General features: G+C 39.6%; 1 pseudogene; it reads left to right on the top strand.

Moving 5' to 3' along the window:
• The first annotated feature begins 2,725 nt into the window (after nucleotides 1-2,725).
• LOC149138346 (pentatricopeptide repeat-containing protein At5g39350 pseudogene) lies at nucleotides 2,726-5,209 on the top strand (annotated as a pseudogene).
• The last annotated feature ends 294 nt before the right edge of the window (nucleotides 5,210-5,503 follow it).

The raw sequence follows: 5,503 nt of genomic DNA, 5'->3' as shown, positions 1-5,503 counted from the left end.
GGGCATATAAGTGCAATTGCAATCCATGGGCTGATTTAGAAATCAATACAATATCATCAGCATATAAAAGAAGCTTTATCACAAACTCCCCTAACTGAACACCATCTCCACCTTGCAGATTTAACCACTCTTCCAATTTATCAATATATAAACCAAAAAGAGTAGGGGATAAAGGGCACCCTTGCTTGACTCTAATGTCACTTCTAAAGCTTTCTGAAATACCTACTGAAGTTCTAATTTTGACTTTCACTTCTTCATAAAGTCTATGCATAACGGCTCTATAATGCACAAGAATTTCAAGTTCTTCCATTCTATGCCACAAATTATCTCTAGGGACTCTGTCAAATGCTTTTTTGAAGTCAACAAAACAACAAAATATTTCTTCTTTGTCCTCCCAAACCTTTTCAACAATGTGTGTCAACGTGATACCATGATCCATAATAGAATGCTTCGGCCTAAAACCCGTTTGTCCTCTTGCCCTCTTTTCTTTTACTTCTGCCCACTTACTAATTCTGTTTTCTACCATGCTGCCGAAAAGCTTTGCAAATAGAGGATTGACCATAATTGTTCTATAGTTGGATGGATTATTAATGTCTCCACTTCTAAAAAGGGGTATTGCTAGGCTAGTTGTCCAGTCTCTTGGGAATCCTTGTTGAATGATGTTGTTGAATATTTCCATGATGTGTAGTGCAAAAGTGTTCATTCCCCATTTTAGATACTCTGCTTGAAGTTCAACCAAGTCCTTTGCCTCTCCTATTTTCAGCTTCTTAATTCCATTCTCCACCTCCTGTAACGTGAAGAGCTTTGAAGTTGTGTTGATCCTAGGGGGTCTCCGCCCCAGATTCTTTCTCATAAAGTTGCCTTGTATATTCAAACCATTGATTGACTGTAATATTATTTTCAATTTGCTTGCTTCGTTGCAATTCCCGCCAGAAAAGCTTTGGATTATTCTTGCTTAAATATATTAACTCTTCTCTCCTTGTTTGCATGAACTCATATTTTTTCCTTTTTAGTATCTGCTTATATAACTTTACGTTCATCTTCTCCTTTCCTGTCTTTTCCAAAGTTCTCCTTACCATTTTGCATTCCTCATCAAACCAAGCATTTATAGGAAAACAATTTGATTCTGATTTCCTATTTTTTTCTCTTTTGCACTTCCCAAGTACACTTTGAATTATATTTGTTAACTGATGACTGTTGAAGCTTTTGAAACCGATTTTCTCCTTTTGAATTAATCTCTCTAACATTGTCCTGAAGATAGAACATTTTTCTTGTGTTAGAAGAATTTTGCCTCTTGATAGTGATTGTCGAGAGCATTGGGTTTTCCTCCTATGCCCCCTTTCTTCTAACAATGATAACCTTATATAAATTGGGTTATGATATGATTTTAGGTCCCAAATATGCTCTCCAATGTTAACTTCATCTATCTTTTCTATCAAGCTTTGTGAACACATCACATAGTCAACGACACTTGCCCCATTGTATCTGTTGCAAGTGAAGTTCCCAGGCCTTTTCCATCTATCTAAACCATTGCAAATAATTAAGTTGAAAGCCCCACACAGTGTAAACAACTCCTCACCAAAATAATTGATAACTTTGTCATCTTCTGAACACCTCACCCATTGGGGATTCTCCTCTTCAGTGAGCCAAATAGGATTGTTATCTTCTTTGCAACAAAGAATGCTAGTTTGATTATTTGTTGTTCTAGCATTGAAATCTCCCACTAGAAGAATTTCTCCTTGTTTAGAGTACATGGCAATATCTTGTTTTAAAGCTGCATACGGATCTTTGCCCCTAGTTTTTGAGAGTTGGGGGGCAAAAGAGAATGCTGCAATTCTTATGTGATTTTCATTCTCTAATATTAATTAACTAAATATATTAATTAACTGAATATGACGACCTTCTATAGATACATTAAAATCAATTAGATAATATTATTTTTTTCATTTCATAACACAATTCCTATGATACTTAGATTTACAATCTCCGCATGTTTTGGGAAAATCTGAATATTACAAAGTTTTGTTTTATAATAACATCAAAACATGGAATTTTAATGAAATGTTTTAAATATATGCAAAACTTAATTTCAAACATGAAATGATTTTATAATGCGTCTAATTTTGCCAAAAAAGTTCTGCATTGCACCAAGCTATGACATTTGTGTAGAACTCCAAATAGCTTTGAAAATTGTGTGTTTTTAGTAGGAACCTTGCTACTTCTGAGATATTGCATCTTCTGCTTAGAATTTCCTATTTCCAAATGTGAAGTTGTGTACTGCATTGTCTTGCCTTTACATTTGTTCTCAGGCTTTTGGGAAGCATTCTAATCACCGATGGATCTGTTTGTTCATTCTATGACACCATTCCCATGATGCCCACATTTGGTCTCTGCACGTGTTTGAGAATGTGTTTTACATATTTTAACATGGCACAGTTTTGTTCTACTAAGTAACCAACCAATGGAAGTTTTGGTGCATGCTCTGAAACTTCTGAATGTCGATGGCAATAGTTGAAGTTGTTGCCAAGTACACATTCCTCTCTGCTATAATGCAATACGGTTGGTTTGCCATTAGTTCACGATGGCAACCTATTATGATAAAATTTTATCGTCTCTAGGGATCATCGGTAACGCATTCCAAAACCACCTGCCGACAACCAAGTATCTATCCGAAGCTAAGAACTCCATCATCCCACTGTGTCGAGAGGGCCGATTGAAGGAAGCGATGGATGCCTTTCACGACATTTATAAGCTTGGTATTACAGTCGACTCGGACACATTTACGTATGTATTGCAAGCGTGTGCTTCATTGCAGGCTGCACGAGAAGGTAAGCAACTCCATTCTCACATGATTATAACGGGATCAGAACAGAACGATAGATTTAAAATAGAGCTTGTTAATATGTATGCCAAATGCGATATTGTGGAGGATGCACGCCAAGTGTTTGAGAACATCTCTCAACCGAATGTGTTTTGTTGGAATGCAATGATTAGGTGTTATTCTAAACATAGGTTCTTTGAGAAAGCACTTAAACTCCATCACGAAATGCAGAAGGCAACAATCCATATGGACAAGTTTACTTTTCCGTGTGTTCTCAAGGCATGTGCAGGGCTATCTGCTCTGCAGGAGGGCAAGAAAATCCATGTGGTTATTATCAGAAGCGGGTTTGATTCGGAGATTATTGTTTGTAATGCTCTTGTGGACATGTATGCTAAATGCGGTAGCATAGAGGATGCACGGCAAGTGTTTGAGGAAATGCAGGATAGGGATTTGGTGTCATGGAATGCGATGATTTCGGGTTATTCACAGAGTATGCATTGCAGGGAGGCATTAAGACTCTTCCAACACATGACGTCGGAAGGCCTTGGACCGGACTCTGTCACCATTACTAGTATTCTGTCTGCATGTGCAAACCTGGCAGCGTTGCGACAGGGCAAGGAGATCCATGGTTGGATAATAAGAAATGGTGTGGGTTTGGGTAGTTTTCTTGAGAATGCCCTTGTAGACATGTATGCCAAATGTGCCAGAGTAGATGATGCATGCATGGTCTTTGATAAAATGGCTGTTAAAAATGTGGTCTCGTGGAATTCAATGATCGTGGCTTTGGCCCAAAATGGCCTCTGCAATGAGGCTTTGAGTCTTTTTCGACAGATGCAACTTGAAGGAGTGGAACCTAATCCAGTAACCATTCTTAGCATCCTCCCGTCATGTGGGAATTTAGCAGCTCTGCAACCAGGTAGGGAAATTCATTGTTACAGTATGAGAAGCAGGTTTGATTCAGATGTTGCCGTGGGTAATGCCCTCATTGCTATGTATGCTCAATGTGAAAGTATAGAGGATGCAAGGCAAGTTTTTAAAGAGATGCACCAAATGGATGTTTGCTCTTGGACTGCCATGATCGCAGGGTATGCTCAGAACAATCGTCATGATGATGCCTTCGATATTTTTCATCGAATGCAGAAAGCAGATGTGAAAGCTAACTCAATTACCATTGGTAGTCTTGTTACAGCATGTGCCGACTCAGCATCCCTCCGAGAGGGAAAGGAAACCCATGATTATGTAATTAGACATGGACATGAGGTGGATGTCGTTGTCGGAAATGCCCTTATGGCCATGTATGCCAGATGTGGGAACATAGAGTATGCAAGACATGTATTTGATAGAGCATCTGAGAGAAGCATAATCTCATGGAATACCATGCTCGCAGCCTACACCCAAAATGGTTATGGTGATCTTGCCCTGAAACTTTTTTGCCAAATGCCAGTGGCTGGCATAAAACCTAATTCAGTCGCCATAGCTAGTGTTCTTCCAGCATGTGCCTACATAGCAGGTCTGCAACAGGGCAAGGAGATCCATGGCTTCATACTCAGAAGTGGATTTGAGGCAGATGTCTTTGTTGGGAGTGCCGTTGTGGACATGTATGCAAAATGTGGGAGTATAAATGATGCTTTCCGAGTATTTAAGGATCTACATAAAAGGGATGTAGTTGCATGGACTGCAATGATTGTGGGGTATGCTATGCACGGGCATGCTGAGGCTGCACTCACACTGTTTTCCCAAATGCAGCTGGAAGGCCCGAAGCCAAACAAAGTTACATTTACTGGTGTCCTGTGTGCATGCAGCCATGCAGGCCTAGTGGAAGAGGGTTGGCGATGCTTTGATCTTATGAGCAAAGATTTTAATATTACACCTGAAATAGAACACTATGCCTGTATGGTGGACCTTCTAGGCCGTGCTGGTCTTCTGGATGAGGCACATGACTTTATCAAAAGCATGCCATTCGAACCAAGTGCTAGAGTGTGGGGGGCTTTGCTTGGTGCCTGTAAAATTCATTCCAATATAGACCTCGGAAAGCATGTTGCAGAACAACTCTTTCAATTGGAACGAAAAGGTACTGGAAATTATGTATTGCTAGCGAACATGTATGCTGCTTCAGGTAGATGGGATGATGTAGATATGGTGAGAAATACAATGAAAGAAAAGGGACTGATAAAGAATCCAGGATGCAGTTGGATTGTCGTCAAGAACAGGGTGCACACGTTCCTTTCAAGTGACACATCACACCCAGAATTACAGGAATTCCATGCAATGTTGGGGAGTTTAGCTGGAGAGATGAAAGAGGTAGGGTGTGCACTTGATCAAAACGATAGGTTGCTCAATGTAGAGGATGGTGAGGAAGATAACATGCTGTACAGTATATATCGATAATTATAGACTTGCAATTAGTTTTGGGTTAATTAACATATGACCAGAGGTAACCATCCAGATCTGTAAGAAAGGATGCTTATTTCAATAGCCATAATGCCATTAATGACATATCTAGGAGTGTTGAGTGGCAAAGGTTTCCATCAATGCGCTCTTTGGTACTTCTGGTGATGGTAGTTGGAAATTGAAACGTGCAACAGCGAGAGTGTGGGAGTATGTTAGTACTATAGCAAGTCATGTAACATTGGACATTTTGCTTGTGTGTGTATGTTCTTATGATCTTATCCCTTACAGACT

Source organism: Pinus tabuliformis, chromosome X, assembly GCF_031772625.1.
Source record: "Pinus tabuliformis cultivar Carrire ecotype Pingquan chromosome X, CPIR1, whole genome shotgun sequence".
Lineage (NCBI taxonomy): Eukaryota > Viridiplantae > Streptophyta > Pinopsida > Pinales > Pinaceae > Pinus > Pinus tabuliformis.
The sequence above is the reverse complement of the archived record's forward strand: the minus strand, read 5'-3'. Positions and strand labels throughout refer to the sequence as shown.